Source organism: Notamacropus eugenii, chromosome 6 (assembly GCF_028372415.1).
Source record: "Notamacropus eugenii isolate mMacEug1 chromosome 6, mMacEug1.pri_v2, whole genome shotgun sequence".
Classification (NCBI taxonomy): Eukaryota; Metazoa; Chordata; class Mammalia; order Diprotodontia; family Macropodidae; genus Notamacropus; species Notamacropus eugenii.
Genome location: NC_092877.1, coordinates 222,205,088 through 222,232,149, shown reverse-complemented (window position 1 = coordinate 222,232,149; position 27,062 = coordinate 222,205,088). Strand labels below are relative to the sequence as shown.

General features: G+C 36.2%; 1 long non-coding RNA gene across 1 annotated transcript; it reads left to right on the top strand.

The window, feature by feature from the left end:
• The first annotated feature begins 420 nt into the window (after window positions 1-420).
• On the top strand, window positions 421-19,375 carry LOC140511241 (uncharacterized). Its single transcript, XR_011969479.1, has 3 exons — window positions 421-836; window positions 4,785-4,847; window positions 19,256-19,375. It is a non-coding gene; the product is annotated as an uncharacterized lncRNA (long non-coding RNA).
• The last annotated feature ends 7,687 nt before the right edge of the window (window positions 19,376-27,062 follow it).

Below are 27,062 nucleotides of genomic sequence, written 5' to 3'. Positions count from 1 at the left end.
ATTACTCCCAAGTACTTTCCTTTTTCATCAGTCCCATTAAATTTTCCGCTTCTCTCCCTTTTTCTACTTAAAGTCAGTAGAAGAGTTCTTTTCAAGCATGGGTGTTGTCGCATCTAATCCTGGGTGGTTGTGGTTTGTACACAGTCTTGGGAGGACTTTCTTGTCTTCAGAGGGTACATAGAGGAAGACTTCAGTAATGACAGTGAAATAATAGGATTAAATTATTATCATGTAAAACTACATGCGTCACCAATTTCAAAATGTTTCTCTGTGAGGACTGGAAGTTCAAATCCGTGTGGACGGTCTCGGACGGGTAAAAGTGGGACTTCTAAATCTTAGAGTCTTAAGAGGCCCTCCATGAACAGCGGGGATTCGAGAAGGTCAGACTGAGCTAGCTCGGCTAGCTCGGGTATTTCCGCCTCTTCCCGGGAGATACGTGATGGGTGGAGCCTCCCTGCTCTCGAGGTTGTCCCGGATTGGACACACCTGTTGTCTCCTAACAGGCTTGATATTGATATGTAAACTATGGGCAAAGGGCTTAAGTAGGTTCAGGAAAGCCTGAAAAACTCTCTTGGGGAAGGACCACGTGTGAGCTTACTAGGCTCCTCACTTTCCTCTCTCTTTCTCCCTCCTCCCCCTCTCTCCCCACTTACACTTTTATTCCTAAGCCCTTATTGTAGATCTTTGCCTCTTTGGGAGATATCTCTCTCCTTCCCCCTATCCCCTGCACTTGTAACTGAATCCCTGAAATAAAGCTCAACCCTTGTTCGACTCTGGAACGTCCTTTCTCTCATATGCGCATCCGGTTTGGCCAACCAAAGACCTCGGGAGCTGAGGTAAGAAGACTCGGGTAGCCCACAGGCCGCTAGGCTTGGCATTTCTCTTTTCAAATGAGTAAATGAGTTCTGTGGAGGAAGCAGGCTGTATAAAGATCCCCCTACCTAAATAATAGTAAATGTTCTCTTCTGTGTATGTATCACAGAAGGATTGCTTTGGCGTCCTGGCACTTAGCAAATAAGAAATGTCAAAGCAAATAAACTGCTTAATCCATATTGGATCATGACAAATTGATTTGGAAATCCTGTTTTCTCCTATCAGGTGTTGCTCCTGAGATGAATTGTTCCATGCTTTTATGCAGGCTTTGAGGTCTTTGAGTCATGTTATTGAGAATAGAAAGGCAATTTAGCAGTCCTGGAGGGGATCTGATAAACTGCTTTTAAGAAAAATGTTTTTATCACCCTTTTCCAGAATTGATGTTTTATATAAACTCAATGCAGAATCATGTGTGCATGGGCTTTTTATGCCAGGAAAAATACTTCATTTAAATATCTACAACCTTTTTCCATCAGCCCCCTCACCCCTTTTTTATTATTTCATTTTAAACATTCATAAAGATGCTCTCTGCTTTAAAATTATACAGGATTTTAATGTTCATAGTAGCTATCATTATTCAATTAGGGCTGAAAAGACTTTGAACAAGTTATGGTGTTTAAAGCAAACTTCTCTGAGAGGCTGGTTTTTTTTTTTTAATTTTAAGGAAATTAGGACATTTAATTAATGCTTATGCTTCCCCGCACATACCCATTTTCCCCACACACACCTTAATTTTTTTCCTCCACTTAGGGGAAGAGTCATTTCCTGAATGGAAGGCCTGAAAAGACCCCTTTATCCTTCTATCTTGTGGGTACAAAGACCTTTAAAAAACCCATCTGGCTTTTTTATTTCCTTTGCCATCTAGAGATAAATTCAGGCTGTCAAAAAATATTTGGAAGGAGTTACTTTTTTCCCGGGCATTTCTTATAGTTATTCCTCAGCTGTGTTGTCACTTAAAAAGCACATACAGCAGTTCACTAAATCAAAGGGAAGTGAGCCGTGGTAGGCAGTGTCAGATCAATAGGTGTGCTAAGCTATTGACTGAAGACACTTGGATGCATTTTTTTCTCAAACAACCTGACACATTTTGTTATCAGTACTAAAATTGTGTTCAAATGGCAAAAAACAAAACAAAACAAAAAACTGTCCTCCCCCCAGCCCTGCAACCATATTAGCCTTAAATTGGCCAATAATGTTGAGATAGGGATAGGGAAGTCCATAGACCTGGGACAAGTTTAATGTTACTTGGCAAGAGAAGGTTGCTATTGGAAAGGTTCAGCTTAGGGGGTTCTTAACCTGGGGTCTTTAAACTTAAAAAGCATTTTTATAACTATATTTCAGTGTAATAGATTTCCTTTGTAACCATATGTGTTCTATTTTATCCAGTTAAAAACATTATTCTGAGAAGGGGTCCGTAGGCTTCATCAGATTGCTCAAGGAGAAAAAATTTAAGATATCCTGATCTAGAATGTATCCATTTCCAGCAAAAGAGTGATCCTACAGGGAATGGTCTATCCTCTTCATTCGCTCTGTAGTTCAAGCTTTCTTTGCTCCCTGCCTGCCTAGTTCTGAGCTTTCTTCCCTCCTCATCCACCCCACCTGCCACTGCTAGATTAATCTTCCTCAGATACCCTTTTCTTCATGTCATTCCTCTTCTCCAGACCTCATGATAGTTTAAATGGCCTAAAACCAAGTTCAAACTCTGCCTAGTTTCCAAGGCATGTTATTAACTGACCTTTCTCTATCTATTGAACCTTAATTCCCAGTACCACTACCACTACAACATACATCTTTTTGATACTTCCTGTCTGTCATATAGCATGTTTACTCTCACTTTATGAAGTTTTTTTTTCTATTGGTTTGATATTTCTTTGCCTTATTTTACTAATTTTTAGGGCTGTAACTAGAAATATTCCCCTTTTTGGCCAAAGTAGCAGGGAGGGAGGCTGTCTTCAGAGGTATCTGGAGAAGGGGAGTAGATGTTTGGATTTTGCTCCTATAGATTTTTCTTTTTTTTGTGGAGGGGAGGTAGAGGAGAGGGGCAGGAGGGTCATTGGATAGCAGCAATATAGTGATGGCATCCTGGCGTCATGATTATGCCATTGGGTGGCACAGAGAGAGAAAAAAAGAGGACAAGTGTAGGTATTGAAGTTGCTACAAGGGTATGGGGATTGTGCCCTACTGGGGAGGAATCATGTGCCAGAAGGGAGAATGTGTCCCACTCTCAGATGTTTGCACCCTGAGTCAAAGATCTTTTTGTCCTGTAGAGTTCTGTTTAATCAGATAGACGGTGAGTAGATGATGGTTCTGTAAAGCAACCTGCCAATAGCAAGCAAGTTACAGAGAAGTAGTGCTTATGTTAATCATTATTAGGAGTCCAGATCCTAATCTGGAGGGAATTTGGTATACAATGTGGGAGAAGTCTGGAAAATTTTTGGTGTTGATAGTTACTAGCAGTTATTAGAAATTTAAATTCTTATAATTATTAGTAGTCCAGATAGAAGAGAGGTAAAGGAAATGTGTGAGAGAGAGAGAGATAGAGGAAGAGAGAGAGAGAGAGAGAGAGAGAGAGAGAGAGAGAGAGAGAGAGAGAGAGAGAGAGAGAGAGAATCTTAATTCTCAGTAGTATCTAATAAATGAAAGGATTTTGTGGAAGCTCAGAGGGTGGTAGTAAATGTGAACAATTTGTGTGTGTGTCAAGTCATCCTGGCAGTTCTTAAGTGAGCCTTGAAGTGGCTCTCTGGAGGGTTTTAGGGAAGGTTGAACATAAGGACATTGTGTGGAGGTTGGTAACTTCAATCGAGACAACTATTCAGTGAAATTGAATACATGCTGGGTCCAATTGCCCTATCCACAGACTAAGTACAGTAAAACATACTGAACTGTGATTAAAATGTTTAGCATTATTAATAAATAATACATCTTGCTCAATTTTTTCTTTAAGATATTTTATTAGTACTTTTTGTTTTTTAAATGGTCATTTTGTTATTAATCTCCCCCAATTATTGAATGACCCTTCATAACAAAAATAAACAGCAATGCAAAAATGGTCAGCTGAGAGCACATATAACCTTTTTAGCTCCCCACATCTCCACCTTAAGTAGGAAGCTATATTTTCTATGTACCTCTTTTGCTTCTCAATAGAATTGATCATATGTTTGTCTTCTTTCCTAAGCTTTGAGACAGCTAGGGAGCACAATGGAAAAGTGCACAACTTGGAATCTAGAATACCTGAGTTCAAATCCTGCCTCAGACATTTACTGTGTGTCCCTGGACGTGTCATTTACTCTCTGTCTTCCTTAGTTTCCTCATTTATACAATGCGGATAATAATAGCACCTACTTCCAAAGGTTGTTGCAGGAATGAAATGAAATGATATTTGCAAAGGGCTTTGCAAACCTCAACACACAATACAAATGCTAGATATTAAGAGAACAGAAACAAGAAGAAAAACTGGAGGTACCTTGGGAACACAGCATAGATATGTCAAGGACAACGGGAGACAAACTGAGGGCAAAAAATTCCACTGAGGCTTAGTAACCAAAGGGAGGAAGATGTAGCAGTCTTGCTGCAAGGAGGTCAGTGAGTCTTGGGTTAAAGTCAGGACTGGGAACCTGCGGCCTCGAGGTCACGTGGTCCTCCAAGTCCTCAACTGCAGCCCTTTGACTGAATCCAGGTTTCACAGAACAAATTCCCTTAATAAAAGAATTTGTTCTGGGAAGTTTGGATTCAGTCAAAGGGTAGCACTTGAGGAGCCACGTGTGACCTCAAGGACACAGGTTCCTCACTCCTGGACCATTAGACTGTGTTCAGGTCATACCAGGAAGAGGAAAAAAATTCAATCAGGGCCCTGAAACTGCCCTCAGACTTGGTACAACCAGGTTATGCTAAGCTCTTATCTCTGTTCCTAGACAATTGGTGCGGATATTTGAATACTTCATCAGATCTAAATCACTGCAGCTCAACTGTCACAGGTAAGAATCATGAGTTTTATAGATATTAGAGACTAATCCTGGTGCCCATCTTGTTTCATGCATCCTCATCCAACGAACTAGTCAGGGGGTCTATAAATGTCCAGACCCCATCTAGGACTAAGGAATAGATTGCAATAGGTTCAATAGCTGGTAGCCATAAAAATGTAATTTGGAAGATGTTTACCTAAGATAAAAGGAATCAATGCAGTGTATAGGGGATCTCACTGCCTTGTGACATTCTGTCACCAGATAATTAATGGCTGCCTTAGTTTAGGATGTTTATACAAAGGTGTGGATGTCAAGGAGATAAGCAGGGAGATTCATTGCCTCTTAGTCTTTTCTCACCAGATAGTTTAGGTCTCCCATATTTTCTCAATCAGCATGTTAGTTATTTTGAATTATGGAGGGTATCTTTTTTTGTAATAGACCGTAGTTAGTTCAGTGCTCACAAAATACCTGTTGATTATTGATTGATAAATGAATTACTGCTAAACAAGGAATATTCAGAAATTACCTAAATATGCTGAAGCATGGTGACCGTAAGCCAGGCAGATGTAAAGTAAGGTTTCAAGGATATGTCAATAGAGATGCAAATTCTTTGTTTTTTTAGGGGACCCTTGTGATATCATAGTAGCTAGCAGACCAAACTGTATACAGCTATTGGAAACCTGAAGAGAAGGTTTTTCTGAGGAAAGTTATAACCTCTGAGAAAGAATTAAAAGCAGAAAAATCTGGCATTTTTAAACAGCAGCTAAAATTAAGGTTGGACAAGGAAATTCTTTGAATTGATGGTCAACAATGTGTTTAGTTACACTGGCTTTCTGGTCCTTTCTGGAAGCTTTGCCTATTATTCTAGTTTCATGGAAATATCATAGCTACCCTTGTGGGAAGGAACTTGATACAAAAAGGAAAAAAAAAATATTCTTCTCACAAATATGCATAGTCTAGCAAAAATAATTCCAGTATTGTTCAAGTCCAAAAAGGGATGTTCCCTATGCGTATTTAGCCCATCACACTTCAGTCATGAGGTGGGTGTAACACTTCATTATCAGTTCTCTGAAATTGTACTTCATTGTGTTAGTCAGAATTCTTAAGTGTTTTAAAATTGTTCATTCTTACAATTCCCTTATCATACACACTGTTCTCCTTGCTCTGCTTACTTCATCCTTAATTAATAGATATACATCTTCCTAGGTTTCACTGAACCTATCCCTAACATTTTTTCTAGCATCACAATAGTATTTTTTTACATAGATATATAATAATTTGTTTAGTCATTCCCCAATTCGTGGTTGGTCTCTAGTTACTTACTAATCAACAGACCTGCTGTAAATATTTTTGTAAAGATAGGTCCTTTCTCTCTTTGATTCCTTCGGTTTTGTTGTTATACTTGTTCAGTCATGAATGACTCTTTATTACCTCTTTGATCATAGGACCTTCTAGGACCTTCTGCATTATCTCAACTATCTGCACTATCCCAAAGTGTTTCCAAGTTCATGTTGGCTGCTTCCATGACATTATCTATCCATCTCATCCTTTGTCATCCCCTTTCCCTTTTTGCTTTCAAACTTTCCCAATATCAGGTCTTTTCCCAAAGAGTCCTGTCTTCTCATTATGTGGCTGGGAAGATTAAGATTGTCTTATCAATCCTATTTACAGTTAATTGCTTTTGTCCTGTGTTCTCTGTCTCTGAACTTGGTTCAGAATCAGCTGGTCTATAATGACTTCCAGAAATCCTGCTCTCCTAATCGTTGATCTATCCTTGCCCTCAAGGAATCTAACTGATCGTGGAGAATGTATATGAATAAGGGAGTTGGGTCTAATATCTCTACACCTCTAAGCTATCTTTTGAGAATGCCTGGTTCAAAAAGTCTGGGCCATTTTCAGTGACTTTTCAGGAGGACTTGAACCATGAACACTTATTTCTTAGTCACAGGGAAGGAAGGAGGGGGTTGTTACTAGCCCCCATTAGGAAACTTCCAACCAATCATGTTGTTCCCTGAGCCTCAGTAATGTCATGATGTCAGCTACCCTGTTCTGCTCTTTATTCTGTACTCCCCCAAAAACCCTATAAGAGAAAACTATCCCTATCATTAGGGATCTCAGCTTACTGTGGAAGCTGAGATCCTTTTTATCGTTAGATTTGCACTTTACTGATAAATTGCTCAGAACTTTTGTGCCTCAGTTTAATCATAATTTTAACTATTGCATGGCCAAAATATTTATGCTCTTTGGAATAACACTAATATCTTTGAGTCAAAAGGTATGCAGTCAGTTACATTTTGTGCATAGTTCCAAATTTCTTTTCAGAATAGCCTCTGGATCAATTCACAGCTTCACCAACAATGCATTATTTATCCTATTTTCCTACTGCCCCTTCAACATCTGTCATTTTTATTTGTTGTTAACTTTGCTAATATGACAGGTCTGAGATGGAACTTCAAAGTGAGTAGCTAATATCTTCATCAAGTCTTCATTTATTCTTGCAGTATTTGGTACTATATTCACATAATTTCTGAGTTTACTGTGGAAGGTGGACTTCCAGATATTTTAGATATTCCTTAGCTATTTTGAATAGAATTTCTTTTCTGTCCTTTTTTCTTGGTTTTTGTATTGATTACATACATATAATTCTAACTCATGGTTTTAGATGGATACAAACTGCAATCTTAAGGAAAGGTCCACTTTGTTTGTTAACATAACTTATTCGATATTGTCCAAATCTTTCTATTTAAGTTGTTCTAACCATTCTATTTGTATTACTTTTGTTATTAATATAGTTTATTTTATATATGGTTATCCTAATAATGAATCAATCCTGAATAGGAATACAGGAATCCATACAGGTATGGTCATAATACATGAGTTGCTGGTGGTTTGGTGGACAGAGTGCTGGACCTAGAATCAGGAAGATCTGAATTCATATCTGCCTTCAGATACTTTAGTAAATGTGGGATTCTGGGCAATCATTTAATCTCTGCCTCCATTTCCTCAACTTTAAAATGGAGATAATAATAGTATGTCCCTTGCACATTGGTTGTGAGGATCAAATGAAATACTCTCTGTAACAGTGCTTAGCATAGTACCTGGCACATAGTAGGCACTATGTAAATGCTTGTTCCCCCCACCCCAAATAATCCTTATCAATATGTTGCTATAGTCTCTTTGGTAATATTTAATTCAGTATTTTATATTGATATTTATTAGTGATATTGGCATATAGCTTTTTTTCCTGTTTTCATTTCTCCCTCATTTAAATAATAGGATTGTATTTGTCTCACAGAAAGAATTTGATAGTACCTTTTCCCTCTAGTTTATAAATAATAAAGGTAATATCAGGATTAAAAGTTCTTTGATAGAATTCACTTATAAATTCATTTGATTGTATTTCTTTTTTTTGGAGAGTTCGTTTGTGACTTGCTCAATTGCTTTTTTTTCTGAGACTGAATTATTTAAAATCTCTATTTCTTGTGCTACTAATCTAGGTATTTTATGTTTTTGTAAATAATTCTATTTCATTTAATTTGTAAGTTCTGTTCTTTTATGCTTTGTCAAATGAGGTTCTAATATTTTTTAAAAAATTTCTTCATCTGTTGTAAATTGTTATTTTAAACTTTTAATTATTATAATTTATTTTTTCTCTTTTTTATCATTGCATTAGTTAGCCATTTGTCCATTTTATTAGTTAAAAAAAAACACTGATTTTCCAATTTTCAGAATTGCCACTTTTTAAATATTAGGTAGGGGTTTTAAAAATTAATTTCTAATTTTTAAAAAATGATGCATGTCTAATTCATTGATTTGTTCTTTCTCTTATTAATGTTTATATATAAATATGTGAATATATATGTTGATGTTTGCACATGAATACATATTGTTGACACATATATGCATATTATTGATATTTTTGTGTAAATATATAGGCAGTACATATTGATCAACAATGGATTTTTTGAAGTTTATAAAAAAAGTATATATTTTATATTTATCCATATCTGTATCCGTGTATGCATTCACATATCTTTAGGGAGTATGAGGTATTCAGGGAGAACTAGGGTCCTGTCTTTTCACATCAGGACTTCTGGTGAGAGGGCTTGTCAAACTCTTCTCAGGATTGCTCATCCACCTTTGTGGTCTACCTGTCATGCAACTCTCACCTGTGGCTCCAAGAAGCTGTAACATGACCAGTGACCACACCCTCATGAAACTGCCTTGACAGACTAAATGGTTATGGGTAACTGAACAGGTCTCCAAACTATGAGTCTACCCCAAGTATGTAAACACTTCTAATAGAACTGGTTGATGAGAACAATTTGTTTAAACAGTCTTGAAGGTGGTTGAAGCAGGCACTATGAAGTACTTAGAGCTTGATTAGATATTGAAGAAACTAAATTCATCCACTGCATCCTGGACCATCACCAGTCATCGTGGTTTTTTGTCTCCCTGCTGGGCTTAGATTTCTCTGGAAGAAATAGTGAGGCAGACAACTGTGTAACTTTGCCTCACTTAAATCCAATTCACCTACTAGTTAAGGCACCTGCCATAAAATGATGTCATTGGTCACCTTCAAGAAATGAAGGATGAACCAAAACAGCAATTGTTTTGGGTAGGGTGTATAGGATCAAGCTCTACTCTTTGTCTCCATTTCCCCCCTCTATTTCCTGGTGTTCTTACATGTGTACTCTTCTAAGTCCCATTTTCTTCTATTTCTTCTAAAGCAGTCATCAGTTAGGTATGGCTTTATTCTCTTCTGTGGTTCTGATGGGAAAGTGCAAGTGGGATGGTTTTAGGCTTCTTGGAAGACCCTTTATAAAATGTATTCTCCTGGTCTATGTTGGCAATGGTGTCTTCTGAATCTGATCCTATTCCTTGTCGAGGGTCCAACAGTTCATGAAGTAGATCCTTCTGGCTTCAGGACTTTAGCTAAAATCAGATTTCAAAAACCCAGTGTTCAAACCTCCAGAGCAGAGAGAAAAGGTAGAGGGAGTCAGACCTGGAGCAAGAAGGGATATCCATGATTAAGAGGACCCTGGGCAAGATCCCATCTGTCCCAACTATCTTCCCCTCCTTCTTCTCCAATGGACAACAGTTTTTCAAACTCCCCTCTCAGAGAGCCCTCAGGCTTTTAGCCATCTTCACAATAGACCTGGAATGGACGAAGAGGCTCATTGTTCTTTCCCTTAGCTTTTATTGATCATTGCCTCATCTGGCACCTCTTTCAAGCTTTGATAAAGTGTTTTCAAGGGAGTTGCACATGGCTAGGGCCTTCACATTACTGTCTCAAGCCCTCCAACTTCCTAATTTTACAGATGAGGGAATTGAACCTTGGAAAAGTTAAGTGAGTTTTCCAGTGTTATATAGCTAATAAAAGGAAGAGCCAGGATTTAAACGTGAGTCCTAATATTATAAGTTCATTTTGCTCTCCACTACACTACATTGCCTTCCAAAGAAAAGGGATAGACTTTCTTTTCCTGCTTAGTCTCTGTTACTAGTGGAGGACAATTAAAAGTTTAGTGGTTTAATTTTCATTATACCCCTTTAGAAATTAACCTTGAGTTGGTCTATTAAGTCGGAGTTTAGTTTTGAAATATTCCTTCATTGTTAAGAACCGATCTCCCAAAGTCATAGAGTATATTGATGTTTGGATGAACAAGGGAGCCCATGCTTCACAACCTTTTGTCCAGAAGTAAGGACTTGAACAGCTTCCCAAACGCTCCCTTCTGGATGTTTACCTTTGACCTGCAAATGGGATGAGAGGTTATTCATTTTAATACCCACTCAGCTCATGGTTTATGATCTGAGACTACTAATAAATGTGGTGATTTTTACATCATAGACTTCATCTCCTAAGAATTATGCAGCTGCTGCCAATGCGAATGTAGACACTCCAACTAACAGGCAGGAAACTGGCAACATTTTTAAATCAGTGGCAATCTGATCCAGACCTGAATCTGTTTCCTAATGTAAAACAGTTTGATGCAGTCCTAACCAATTCTTTGAATCACCAAACCTTATGACTCAAAATAATGATGTGTTTCTTTCACTTAAATATATGTATGAAATATATGCACATACATATTTATATAGAGGCAGTGTGCAACACTGGAAAGTATACTGGAGTTGCAGACAGGAAACCTGTCTCCACATGCATGCTCTAACATTTACTGTCAGTGGGACCATGTAAAGAGTATTGGATGTAGACTCTGAGGCTCTTGGCTCCAATTTCTTTCTATCATTTAGTGACCTATTCGAACTTGGGCAAATCATGTAATCTCTATGAACTTCATTCTCTCCATCTATAAAATGAGAAAGTTGGACTAGTTGGCTTCAGTGAAAGGCCAAGTCTGAATAAGCCAGGTTACTACCTCAGGTTTGAAGTTGAGATGAAATGAGACACTCACAGTCCATCTAGAAAGTTACAAGAGGTAAGTTACTTAGACACAGTAGAAGAAGGACATTCCAAGCAGGGAAAAGATGTTCAATCAACTTACAGCCTTAATTCAGCCAAGAAGACTTCTCCATTGGTGTTGGTCATGTTGTCAGACTGCAGTTAGAAGCCTGAGGGAGGAGGTCCAGTCCCTTATGTGCTGTTTGTTTTTGTGTCATGTTGCCAGAAAACTATTTTAAAGTCCTAAATCTTATTATCCTGAGACAATCAAATATTGAAAAAAATTAATAATATTTTATTTTTGTCAGTTGCGTGTAAGAACAATTTTTAACATTTACTTTTTTAAAAAAATAGTTCCAAATATTCTCCCTCTCTCTTTACCCTCTTACTTTCCTAATATGGTAAGCAATTTCATATAGGTTATAAATGTGAGATTATGCAAAACATATTTCTGCATGAGTCATGTTATAAAAACAAGCAAACAAACCATCCACAGAAAAAAAATAAAATAAAAATAATATGCTTTGATCTCCAGACTCCATCAGTTCATTCTTTGGATGTGGACAGCATTTTTCATCATGAGTTCTTTGGAACTGTCTTGAATCATTGTATTTCTGAGAGTAGCTTAGAGTCATTCATAGTTGATCATCATATAATATTGCTGTTACCATGTACAATCTTCTCCTGGTTCTGCTCACTTCAGTCTGCATTCATTCATGTAAATCTTTTCAAGTTTTTCTGAAATCATCCTGCTCATCATTTCTTACAGCACAGTAGTATTTCACTATGATTGTATACCACAACTTGTTCAGCCATTCTCCAATTAAATGTCCTTTCAATTTCTGCTACCACAAAAAAGGAGCTACTATAAATATTTTTGCACAAATAGTTACTTTCTCCTTTTTTTAGATAATCGAATTTTTGAGGGCAATTTTCATTCCAATTAAGGAAAAAGATTGGGATAAGATCTCAAGAAAGAAAACACTATAGTGTAGATAAGAAAAGCTGGCAAGGCAGGATCTTAAATTAAATTAACTTGATTGAAAAGAATATAGTATTAAATCACCAATATCTTGGGATTTTTAGTTGACAGCAAGCTAACATGAACCAATAGGGTGACAAGGATATTACAAAAGCTAATTACTCTTTGACAGGGTTACAGAAATGATGATAGCATCGACATCAAAGTTTAGATGTTGCATTTTAATAGGAGTATTGGAGAAGCAGTTGGTGACAAAGATGACGACGACTTTGGAAACCATATTGCATGAAGAATCGAAGCTTAGATAAGAGATGGCAGCATGATTCTAGAATAGTATTCTGGAGTTATAAAGGACCTCTCCAAGGTCCTCATTTTACAAAGCTTAAAGCATTTCATTGACTTTTCCAAAGTGAGACTGATGGTTAATGACAGATTCATTATTCAAATCTCAACCAGGTATTCTGTTGCAGTACATTGCCCAGTTCTGAGACTGTAAGCTGTTTTCAGATGCATAATATTCCATCATGGGAAAAGGAAGTTAAGTTTAGTCAGGTACAGAAGGTTTAACTATGGAGAAGAGGTAGAAGTTACAGAGACACAGACAAGGAAGATCTTTTGAGCAATTTGAGCCAAATCGGCAGTAATCGGCAGTACCCTGTCACTCTAAGAGTTTAGTCAAAGGCTAACTAACCATTTGGTCAGAAGAGTATAGAAAGGTTTCCTCTTTGGTTGAAAGTTGGGACTTGGTGATCTCTAAAGCCTCTTCCAATGCTAATTATCTATGATGCTCTAATGAATATATTCCACACCATTAATCTGTATTAGTTCATTTTGGTTCACTAATAATTTAGTCCATGTTTTGCTATTTTTTTTTGCAAACACATCGGATTCCTTTCACTCATTAATCAATAAACTGCTACTTGATATTATGAATGTTGTGATGCTTTTTCATAATAAAATTAGATGAAATGTTTAGAGTGAAAATTAATTTGCATTTGAGCAGAAATGACTGAGTTCAAATTCTAATGAAATCATACTTAAATACTGTGACCATTAAGTATAGATCACCTCGTCCTTCCATTTCCTAGTGCATGTTTCATAAACTAAACCTGATGTTTTGCCCAGATGGGAGAATGTTCAAAGTCCTGACATTAACTCATATTATTCACATTTGTCATTTGCCATTGGCTATGGGTAGTAATTTTACAGCAGAACGTAGCTATAATTCAATCAGTAAATTATTAAGAGTTAAAGATGCTAATAACTTTGGAACATGCTCATCTGGATATATTTTGAAAAGAAATATAGAAAATGTGAAAATGCCAAATGGCCAAGATCACTGGAATATATACAGAAAGTTCTGTTACAGATTATACTCTTCATGTATAAGTTTATTTGGACATATGAAAAGTCCACAGAGCCCTTCTTTGATTTTCTTTGATAATGTTCTAGTCGATCTTTCATTAACCCCCAATGGGTTAGTTCTTATTGTATAATGGGGCTATCATAAACTTATAAATCACTGCATTCCACTGGGGTATACATAATAGTTGGGAGACTAAAGAAAAACATGTTCTACCAACAAAGCTGTATAGTTTCATATTTAAGGCTAGTTGGATGTGCATAAGCTTTTGACATATGCAAAGAATCACAGTAATTGACCTGTGTAACCTACAAACTTCATGATGGCCAGAGTCAGGCTAGCAATTTCAAGATAAAAGACAATTTGTAGAATAGAAGAAACTCATTTCAGTATAAGGACTGGATAAACCCATACAATTGCAGCTAGGAACTCAAAACAAATTGGAAGCAGAATGATTGGAGAATGACTAAGTAAACTGTGATATAGGAATGTAATTTGATATCCTTATATAATAATAAATGATGAATATGGAAAATTCAGAGAAACATGCAAAAAGTTATGTGAATTGATACTAAATGAAATAAGCAGAGCTGAGAGTATAATAGACAAAATTACCATAACAATGTCAATAAAAAGTCTACTAAAACACAGAAATAAACTGAGTAATTGAAAAGTCAATAGGAGAATAGATAATGATAGATAAGACCTTCCTTCTTAGCAGAATTACTAAGGCAGGATGTCAGAAGCATTGCATGTATGGAGTGGTTTGGATTGATTGTTTTTCTTTCTTTTTTTCTTTGTCCATCTTTCATTTTTCAAAAATATAGAGCAAGGGGAGAGCTAAATTCTAAGATGGATGAGGTAGAGCAATAATATTTCCAGAAATGAATATGATATTAAAAATGATATCAGAAAGATGCCAATAAATATTTAAAACAAATAACCAAAATAAAATCACTGCTGTAATAACATCCAGTGCCAAATTATTTAGAATTTATCCTTTAGCAGTTTCCAAGATTTCTATTCCCCTAAAAGAAAATGACTTCGTACATATTTCCCCCTTTCCCCCCTGCCCATTTCCCTTCAATAGAATACAAGCTCTCTGAGGGCAGGAATGGTCTTTTCTTTTCGTCTTTTGTCATAGTGCTTATCACATAGTTGTTATTCCTCCTTAGTTTTCAAAGATGATGAAAGACATAATGCAGTCATATCTTGACTTGTCTCTGAATTGGATCTAAATGAAACAGAGTTGAACAAAGTTATCTGCCTCACTCTCTCTTTCAGAGTCATCAAAGTCCAGTGGTAAGGCAAAATTCAGGGTGACTGGAGATGGCTCACGATTGCAGTGAATGATGACCTTGGTAGCTTTGAAGTCTGACCAAGTTCTAAGGAATCCACAATGCCTACTTCAGCTGCCTTCATGGCCATTGGAATAAATTATTCTCATCTGCCCATTCTGCTGGGGACAGTGTTCCCATTCTTGGGATAGAAATTCCCCTCACTCACTAATGGGTTTATGGCCTATTTGGCTAGCTCCAATGTGATTTAGCCCATCTGCTAAGACAGTTTTAGCACAGTGTGGCTGCTGCACATACTATAGCTTCTTGGAGCCACAGATGATAGGTGGATGATAGGTGGACACCAAAGATGGATAAGCATCCCTGAAAAGGGCCTGTCAAGCCCTCATACCAGAGGTGCTAGTCATCCTTGAACGTAAATGCTTTTTGAATTGAATTAAGTTGAATTGAATTCCAAAAGGGTTTGAGGTAACTTACAAAATTGAGTCTTCTGAAAATGAACACAAATGAAGTTTTTTTTTAACCTGGAATAAAGATCATCTAAAAAGATAGAGATAAGAATTCTCATCAGGCATTAATGATGAACTAGTACCTAAAACTATGCATTGAATTTAATTCTGTCTCCTGACAGTTAATAATTCAAACAATAAGCAAAATTTATTTTCAAACAAATTTCAAAACAAAATTTCAAACAAATTTATTAAACATCCACTGTGTTCTAGGCAGTGTGCTAAGAGTTTGGTATATAGAAAAATAACAACGTAACAATCCTTAGTCTTTAAAAAAATTTTAATTTATGGAATAAAACAAGCATTTCTATAACATAGTGTAATAAAAAGATGATTGCACTTGAAATTGCAAATCTGCTATGTATAGATTGCTTTTTCTTTTAAATACCAACAAAGTTATCATCTAAATTTCTTTTATCTTCTTCGCTCCCCCTCCCCTGCCCTAGAGACAGCCACCAAAAGACACAAGCAGGTATATATGTGTAAACTTATTCTATACATACTTTTGTTTATCACTCCTTTCTCTAGTTGCAAATAGCATCATTCTTTACATATCCTTCATAGCTAATTTGTGTATTTACCATAGTCAAAATAACTTATTCAAAGTCATTATTAAAACATTATTGCTGTTATCATATATGATATTCTCTTGTGTTGGCTCATTTTGCTCTTCCTTATTTTGTGCATCCTTCCATGCTTTTTAAAGATCATTGAGATCATCATTTCTTATAGCACAGTAATATTCCATCACAGTCCTATACCATAACTTGTTTAGCCATTCCCCAATTGATGTGTATCACCTCAGTTTCCAATTCTTTGCCACCACAAAGACAGCTATTATAAACATTTTGGAATACTTAGGTTCTTTTCCTTTTTCCCTAATCATCTTTGGAAATAGACCTAATAATGGTATTGCTAGGTCAAAGGGTAGTGGTAGTTTAATAGCTCTTTGGCGATAATTTCAGATTGCTCTCCAAACAGTACTTACTCTTAAGGACATTTCTATGGCAGGAGACAAGTGCATAGTTAATAATGTACAGAATAAATGCAAAATAAATATAAATGGAATGAGGAATTAGCCCATGAGTATCCAGTACTTGCAGGGGTGGAGAACCTGCTGCCTTGAGGTCACATGTTGCTTTCTAGATCCTTGGGTATGGTCTTTTGGCTGAGTCTAAGTTTTACAGAACAAATCCTTTATTAAAGAGATTTGTTTTTTGAAGTTTGGATTCAGTCAGAGGACTTTGAGGGCCACATGTGGTCTCGTGGCCTCCATAGGTTCCCCACCCTTGCCTTAGAGCGTGCTCAAATTTGTCTTTCCTAGTAGGTTATACAGGGATTATGAAGATATTCCCCACCTAATTACAATTCAATATAAGGTTCTTTAGGCACCTCTTCCCAGTCATGTACATAGCTGTGGAATTAGCATTTTGTGTTCTCAATCATACTGGCCAATAGATAATAGCAACATATGGACAACCTGTGTTAGAATCAACAGTTTCCCTCTCAAATTAGCTTATATATTCTTATATAATTATATCAGTCCTTATTTGAGACCCTAATATCTTATAACACATGGAAAAGAGCGAATCTAGCACAAAAAAATCTTTGGAACAGACATAAGCAGATGAATTACCGTTTTCATGAAGGAACTTTAGTGAATGAATGGTTAACAAAATTCAGAAGAGCTGCTTCCTGCTGGACATGCAAGGATGAGTTAGTTGTGGAATACATACCTGAAGAACCAAATGAACCACTCAGTGGAATAGGGTCATTTAAGGTTGATCATCTGAATTTTGGAGAAAACCAACTAAATGAAATTATTTTAATTATGGTTTAGTTGATGCCAGCTTACTTTTTTCCTCATATTGGTCAATCAGCAAATATTTATTTAGCATCCACAGAGTGCCTAGCAAAGTTTTAGGCAATGGGGAAACAAAGCCTCAAATAAAATGATCTTTGCCCTCAAGGTCATTACAATCTATCATGCAGTGACTAGAATGATGGAGATGGAATGAATTTGTTTGAGTTTGGGAGACCCATCAAAGCCTTCAGAAGTCACACTAGAAGCCTGAATCAGGAGCAGAGACCTCCAGGGGCAGTATGAGCAGTTGGTAGAAGCTGACAGCAGGTGCACCACTTGGAAATGGTCACAGATACAATCACTCAAGAGAGAAGTGCTGGATATGAACTCATAAAGGATCCAATGGCTTGGAGCCTAAGGGAGAACTGCACCCATGGGGAACTCTGTAAAGAATTCTTATAAAGGGAAAAGGTCTTTTTGGTCCAGGAATAGGAAGTTACTCTTTGGCCACAAATATTTCTCACAGTCGTTTTTTACATTTGAGCTTGCTTGAAACCTGAGTTGAAATTTTTATTCAGGCACTGTAGGACCCAGAACACACCATTTAACATTTCTCACGCTGTAATGTTAATGGAATAGGAAGATCTTCCCTGTCCATTAACAGGCCTATGTGAATTGCTTTAAGCTATGGCCCAGCTCATAGCTATAACACAGCCTGAGTCGAGTCACATGGAGTACATTATTGGAGGAGCTGGCCCAATGGAAAAAGAGTGGAGGGAGGAACTTGCCTAGGGGAATTTGTTTGTGGGGAGGCTTGAAAGAAAGAATGCTTAAGATGTTGGTGCTCTCTGGATTGAGAGTGATGAGTACCCCACTAAATCTTAAATAAATCCTGTTATTCTAATAGTGGTGTTCTAAACAAATATTTTGGTTTTGCCTTTGAGGAAGACAGTATATTATATTTTGCAAATCTACCCTGAAAATACATGAGCCTATTCATAACAGTGAATGATTTCACTTTGGTGTTACGCAGACCTAATTTCATCATCTATAAAATGGTAATAATGATAATAATAATACCCCCTTCAAAGGATTGTTGAGAGTATCAAAAAAGATAACTTATGAAGTACTTCATAAATCTTAAAGAGCAACATAAGTTCTAACTATTATTATTAAAACTATGTGTAACTGTATAATAAGCCATGTGATTTTGTTTATTGGATGGTAGTAGCAGATGAGGAGATCAGGAGAGTTTTCAGGTAGGAGTCTGAACTTGGGCTAAGCTTGGAAGATTCTAAGAAGCAGTGGGGTGGAGGGAACACATTGTCAGCTTGGGGTACAGCCAGATCAAAATCACAAAGATGGAAGGTAGGATGATCATGCGTAAGGAATAATGAAGTCAATTGGCTGGACAATAGATTTCCTAAAGGGGAGGGCTAGAAAATGAACCTGGAAAGGTAAGTTGGGTGTACGCTATGAAGATTTGTACATGACTAATAGAAGAGTTTACATTTTATTGTAGCTGTGAAGGAAATCACTGGAGTTTATTAAGGCTAGTGCCATGGTCAGTCCTGTGCTTTAGGAGAACACTTTCACAGCTCTGTGGAGGACAGATTGCAATGACAAGGGATTTGAGCCAGGAAGAACTATTGCATTGGGAAGAATTAGTAGGCTTTTGCATTGACATTAATTATATTGTGAAAATCTTCCTGTGTACTTGGGTTTTTCAGTAGTGACTTGACGCAGCCTTTGAGGAAACCATTTATGGTCTAGGATCTACACTGAGGTTGTACAGCTTGGCCCATCAATGGCTTATGTCCAATGAGGATGAATCCTGCAAATAGTTAAAAATTGTTCTTAACCATTTTCCTGATGAGATGGTATAACAGTCAGTGGGTATGAAAAACTTCTTTGATTTGACTTGCTCCTCATAACAGATAATATTTTGGGAATCCCAGTTCTATTTTCAATGAGGAAGAAGTTAATAAGAATTTAAAAAGAAATGTCTTACGGGTTGATTGGTCTACAATTTAATAGTAATTGGGTATTCCTTTTTTTTTTTAGGTTGGGGCAGGCGACACCTTGTGTCCATCCTGAGGGAACTATATATTTCATTATGCTAAAATAAAAATATCATTGGAGTGGACTTAAACAATAAAAGACCAAATGTTAAATATTCAAAAATGCAGACTCTTTAGTTAAAATATATGTGTAGATCAATCCCAGGACTGCCATTTCTGTTTGTGATGGTAAATGAATTTGATCAGATAGTGTCACAGAATCAGAGAACTTGAGAGTTGGAAAGGACTTCAGTGCCTACCTAATATGACCCACATATGCTTCCTCTTTTCTTTCATCAATTATCTCTAGAGCATCCACAGGAAAATAATCTCCTCCCATCATATTTTCTGTAGATGAAGAACTGGCAGAGCCAATGATGCTCCTATGGCTTATAGCTCCTCTGGTTGTTATGCATCCCCACAAATAAATTTGGCTTTGAAAATATCATGTTTTGGAAGCTAGGAATTTGATACTAGAAATCAGAAGAACTGGTGTGTATGTGTGTGTGTGTGTGCATGCGTGCCTGTGCACATATCTATATACATAAAATGACATCTGATAATCTGACAGCACTGTTGAAGATATTATCCACTTTGTTACCTAAGGTTATATTGTCATTTTTCAGTCATTTCAGTTGTGTCTTACCCTTCATGACATGGGGTTTTCTTGACAAAGATACTGGAGAGGTTTGCCATTTCTTTCTCCAGCTCATTTTACAGATAAAGAGACTGAATCAAACAGGGTTAAGTGACTTGCCCAGGGTCACACAGCTATTAAGTGTGTAATGTCAGATTTGAACTTGGCTCTTCCTGACTCCAGGTCCAATGCTCTATCTATAACCTCACTTAGCTGCCCCTATATGTGCACATTAAGCTTTGTCTAATTATGATTGAGTCATATATATATATATATATATATATATATACATATATAATTATGTCAATTAGGTAGATCATAGGTTGACCTATTGATTCTAGATCTATGATCCTATGACAATTCCCTAAAATTCATCTGATTCTCTGACATGGTGGGAGGACATAGCCACTTCAGATTTAATGGCTACAGTACTAAATAATTAGGCTATAATGCTACTTACCTCTTGACATGCCTTATTTTCTTGGAGCAGGCTGAAGAATAACTGATGTTTTGTGGTAAGTAGCATCTTGCTGAAGCTTCTCCCCTGAGTTCTAGAATTATTTGGATTCATTCAAGACTTGGGGGTTTGGGCATATCATGCCCATATTGCTCCATGTGGTCTTTTCTTCCATTTTCCTGTCCAAATGCAGCCTGAATCATTCTTCTCCTGTGCTCCTTTGTGCTATTTGGTAAGCCCTCTTTTTAAACTCTTGCCTCTAGGCATGTTTTGTCCTAATCAGTCTTCTCTTGGAGAAAACAACACACAGTATGACTACTTAAAGCATCTTTGGAACCATAATAGTCCAGAAAATTTCTCCCAATGAACTATGAATGCTGGGCCCCAAGAGTTATGGAAAATGTAGTCCTGAGGTCATACCCACTACTCTAAGAGTAGGAGGAGTCTTTGATGTGAAGTAGAGTAACAGTTGACCTACAAATAGGTTGGGTTGATGTTAACCTTCCCTATGGAGAACATAAACTAAAGCTTAGGAAAAAGCAAGGAAGACTTCTGTCCAGTCAAAATATGTGTGACCACATCTATGTGCTTTCTTTATGGAAATATCTCTAGGAAACTCACTCTTAAGTTTAGACACAATTCTAACAAATTGGGTTATCTTGTTTCCAAGTCTATATAAGAATAGAGAGACCAAATTAGGATACAATAGACTGTAGGAGAGAGGAGCCCCTATTGTCAGATACATAGAAATACAGATTTACAGTGTAGGAATTGAAAACATCAAGGTCAGGGTTTATCTGGTGTTAGTTAAAAAAATCCTACTTTCTTTAATTGTTTCTGAGCAAATCACTGTAAAAATGACATACATAATGATGATCCCAAGTCACCAAGAAAAGGTCATATTGTGTCCAGCATGTTATGTTTAAATGCTTGTCATTTTTTAAAATACCTCATTAAAAACATAGTGCTCAAGGGACCAGACATTTGACCGTCCATAAACCTTGACTATCTAGTGTGGCTGAATTCACTGAGATTTCCAGATGGCCAAAGGTTTTATTGTACATTGTCAGACAGCAGCACCTACTGGTAATATTTCACATTATAGTCCAATGCTCTCAGGCCCTGTTCCCTACCACTAAGAAGGTGGGGAACATAGTCCTGCATAGTGTGAACATGGTATCTGTAGCTTGGTATGTTAGTAGAAATATAGGGTAGCTGAAAGAATACTGAAGTCAGCATAGCATAACACCTATATAGGTATAAATTGTGTGACGTTGGGTGTATCATCTGATTTCCCTAAACCTCAGTGAGAGGGTAGTGATGATGCTTCAACTCCATACCGTATAGGGCATAGGGAAAAAAGCACTTTGTAAAACTTCAAATGTAAGATATTACTGTTTCCAGTCAGGGTAGTAATCCCAGGGCCTGAAGGAGGCTTACAGGAGATTGGGGAGTCTGAAAAATTCTAAAAGAAAAAATGACCTTCTAAATAAAGAGTACAACTCCTAGCAGGGATAGCATTGGTTTTATATTCTAGTTTCCTAATATGCCTGAGGCTGATCATCCCATTGACCCAATTCTTTGAAGATTTTTGTTCTATAGGAATTAATCTCTAATTTTGCAATGAAGGTCTGCAAGAAAATAATATTTATTTTACAGAAATTCAATTTATAGACAATTTTGTTATAATCCATTTATTCTAGACTTCAAGGAATATGTGACTTACCAAACTTTAGTGGTATAAAACTATGATGTTTTAAAGAAAACATTGGCCTGGTTAATGCCGTAACTTCTGCACTTTTTGAGCCAGAGTCAACACTGATGCTCTTTTCATGTCCTTTTGCATCTCCTCCAGTGGAGAGGTTTCTCATTGAGTCAGATATCTACATATATGCCAAGTGTAGCTATGAGCTCTTTTCTAATCATTCAAAGTCTTAACATTCCTCTACTTGGCCAACCTTCACAGACTGAACACATACTGAGAGTGCATCAAAACATCCTGAGTGTCAGTGGCCAGAAGACTTAAATCTATCTTCTGGTAAGTGTAGTAATGGCCTGGGCCATGAATTTCTTAATGATAACCCAAAGAAAGGACAGTCTCCCTTCTGCATATTGAGTAGCCCAGCTGAAGTTCTTCATAAAGGCAATGAAATATATTCTCCTTCCATTATTAACTGGCACCACCACCTCTCAGTGATCTAGGCAGATTTTATGCAGAAATGTGAAATGAGAAAGATCTTCTTTCAAGATGAAATCACACATGGATTTCTTTTCTTGTCATTTTCCATAGATGCACTGGAAGGAAGGCCCTTTTTAACTTGCAACTTCCCGAAATATTTTGTGTTTTTTGATGGGGCTAGACACCCAAGAAGGCTAAGTCCTTCCTTTACTGATGATAATAGAAAAATGCAATCCTAGTGATTTGAGCAATGCAAAGTTCTTAGAAATGATATGTCGTAAAAATTAAAAACTGGTTCATTTTCAACAAAGATGTCCATTGCTATTGTCACATGCACTTCATTATAATAAAGACAAAATAGGACTGACAAAAAAAAACCAACTTTCTTTAAAAGTGACACATCAGTTTTATAATATGGACAGAAGAATGGATTAGATCATTTCCTACAATTCTTTTCATGTTTTAAAAATCTATTCACATAGGTGAAGGATTATTAAGAAGATAGTGAACCTCTGTAGTTCATATTCAATGAAGATACAAGAATGTAACAGGAAAAAGCTCTTTATAGGTGGCTGATTTCTAGGACTGATCATCCAGAGGAATTATGAAATTTTTAGTACAGTTCAGTTTTTTAAAATAGGCTTGATATTGATTTTATGGAATCTTAAAATAATATAATCTCAGAATTGGAGAGAATCTCAAGGGTCTTTTTATCTAATCTCTGCCTGGATAATGAATACAACTTTTGACCTAATCCACAAAAATTTATTTATTCACTATTTTGTTCAAGATACGATGTCAGGTTATATAGGTATAGAGATTTTTTTATTAAAAAATGGTACACAGGCTCTGCCCTCAAAGAGCTTATGTTTCACTGAATTCATCTTTTCCCTCTTTGAAGATTTACTTTCCATAGAGGCGGTTAATTCTAACATTGGCCTCTACTACTTATTAGAAAGTTTTTCCTTCTATTGGATACTAACCTTTGACGTGCATTTCTTCCTCTCTTACCCAAATTAGATTAGTCTTCTTAGGGTTCTCTAAGGCCAAGCAGAACAAATCTAATTCTTCCACCACATAAAGATAACTTACTTATCTAATATGTATAGTCATATTTGAAGTCCCAAGAAAAGGAATACAAGGCCTTTTAACAAATAAAACCCTACACTTTTACTTTTAAGATCAAGAAACTTTTATTAGCTAGAAAGAATCTCAGATTTCATCTGGCCCAAACCTCTCCTGCCACAGAAGAGGAAACTGAGGTCCAGAGAATTAAAGGGTCAAGGTCCAACAAGATGTAACAGTACAAAGATTAGAACTCATGCCTTTTGACTAAATCTATTGCCTTCTCTAGAACAGCATGTTTCCTTTGTGACCCATAAAACTATCACTCCAAAGAATCTCTGAGTCTAGAAAAAAACCCCTCACTAAAACAAGCTACCAACAACAACAAAAAAAACCCAAAATAACCCAAACTAAAAAGCACTAAAACAAACAAAAATTTGATTAATGAGCAATCCATTTTCCAATAATATTACTGGTTAAAAACTTACAATCAATTTTAAAGAGTACCTGTTAAGTGAATAATTCTTAACATAAATATTAGCATGCCCATTTGTTGGCAAGATGGTTTTTTAGTGTGCAATTTCATTTTACCCAATATTTTGAAATCTCTAGATTTTTCTTTTATGATGTTTTTCTATTTTTTAACATAACCTTATTTAGTTGTCTTATCAAAAATAATTTAAAATTTAGGTTGGGCTAAAATGATTTCTCAGCATTGCCTTTAGAGTTAATCTGTGTATTTTCTGCTTACTTGCATGCATGCAGTTTCCATTATCATTAGTAAGAGTTATATGCGTGCAACGAGAGAATATACTCATTAGTGTCTAATGTACTTCTCAAGGTTATACCTAAGGTGTAGAAGTTTAATGAGAACTTAATGAGAACCCTAGTACTTCTGATTAAGAATATCGATCATTTTTGTGATGCAGATATTATAGTTTAACACTGAGAAGCTAGGTGAAAAATTAAGTCACAAAATATCACTTTTTTATCATTAATCACACACAAAAAAGACTTTTTTTGTTGTGGACAAGTTCTGATGCTCAGCTTGGTAGACTATTAGTAGCACCCTGCAAAACTGAAAAGTAATTCATCATGATTTAAACATGTATGCACAAATATTTATAGACCCATACATATGTACATGTGTATGTGTATGCACACATAATATTTTTGTTAGCAAATATTCTGAGGGATAAATAGAAGATGAGGATTAAGATCTTAAAATGTAAATTTCATTTAATAAAACCAAATCCAAGGAGGACATTTCATGGACAGTCCTTAAAGGACATTGAGAAGTGAAAGGTTGACAATTGCCATCAGAGTTTGGTGAATGAGATAGGAAATTTGAACTATAACTGGATCATTTAGGTCCTCAAACATTCCTATTGAATATTCCTATTTCCAACTCACCTTCTTCAGTGAAATTTCCAGATTTTATCAGTGTTGATATCTTTAGGAAGGAAGAGATTTTTCTTTGGCTATCTTCATTATTCTAGTTTACAGAGAGACTATCATTTGAAAATGGCATATGTGTATGCATATATGTTCAAGTGTATTTATCTGTCTCTAGATATAAATAGATATATAGTTATCAGAGTTCTGGCATCATTTATTTCTACCTCGCAATTTTGGAAATGAGTGACAGGGATAAAATGAATGCTTAATATGCAAAGGTAATTTCAAAACCACACTGAGAATACATAACAATCATCCATAACAAAATGACATGCCATGACATAACTTAACATGATATGGAATGATAAAACATAATATAGCATGATAAAATAAACCCACCTTAATTTTTTTAATTTTTTTAGTTTTATCAATATTCTATTTTCATGTTATAAACATTTAGATGTCCCCTACTTAATGAAAACTGTCTCTTGTAACAAAGCACAATAATTAATACTATTAATACAGTGATCTCATTTGAAAGTTCATGTAGCATTGCATAACCGTACTACCCTCACTTCTCTTTTGTTGTGTAGTTGATCAGTTTTATCTAATTCTTTATGACCCTATTTTATGGGAATTTTCTTGGCAAAAATACTGGAGTGGTCTGCCATTTATTTCTTCAGCTCATTGTATCAAAGAGTGAATGGAGGCAAAAATGGGTAAGTGAATCTTGCCCTGGTCACGCAGCTAGTAAGTGTCTGAGACTGCATTTGAACTCATATCCTCCTGACTCCAGGGCCAGAGCTCCATGCACTGTGCCACTTAGCTGCCCAATTAATGTTACTATCACCTTTTTTCTCACATGCCCTCTACCTATTGAAAAGAAAAGAAAAATAAACTCAAATAGATGTACATATGTGAAGTTTGTTAAATGTTTTAAATTATGTGCTTAACATATGTATATATGAATTTGTATAAATTAAAAAATACATATACATACATATGGTTGGTTGTTGTCTTTCCTTTTCGAAGAGGACCAAAATGACATCACTATGATGAAGTCAAGTTTCACTGTGTCTGACTGTGACTGATCAGACCAATATGAGCTCGGAACGCTCTGCCACAGATTGGGCACAGATAGTCTGTGTGAACATTTGGGGTGAATACTATAAATTTGTGAATCCAATGTCTCCTTTGAGCTATTTCAATTCTGCTTTACTCACAGAGCACAGCATCTTTTCTGATGTGGGCACTCCGTGCTGAGTGGTCCTATGCCAGTGTCTCTCATGTCACACAATCAATTCCAAAGTTCTTGAGAGACACCTTGAGAGTGCCCTTGTATCCCAGTAAACTATAATAGCAGAAGACTTATATTTACTCTTATCAGCCCTAGATAAAACAAGAAATAAAAAAAAAAGAAATAGTGACTTTAATAGGATTTTAGAAAAAGTTAGATATGATATACCTCTGGTGATTATTACATAGAAATAGAAAGGAGTATATATATATTTCTTAACTGTTTACAGTTTCTTTTCAGAAATTGATCATATCTTAGGACATGATAATCTTATGAGCAAATGAGGAAAAAATAATATTATATACATCTTTTACTGATCACAATGCAATTACAATTATATTAATTAAAGGGTTATTGAAAAAGAATTAAAATCAAGAAAAAGAATTAAAATCAACTGAAGGTCAAATTATGAAAGGACAGCTAGATGATTCAGTGGATAGTATGCCAAGCCTGGCATCAAGAAGACATGAGCTCAAATTGGACCTCAGACATTTACTAGCTGGGTAACTCTGGGCAAGATGAAATGGATGATTTAAATGCAAAGAATGTCCAAGTTTCACATTAGGAAATAAAATCTACCTCATATTTCATCAAAACTTTAGCCATAGGTGTCCTAGTAGCCAACGGAATGGATAGATGTGTTTGATCCTTTTTGCCTTACTCTCTCTCTTATGATGGCATTTGTGAATTATCAGGTAGCCTAAAGGTAGATAACTGAGTGGAATGAAAGCAGGAAGCTTTCTAAATGAGTCTAAAATTATTAGTAGTTAGCAAACAA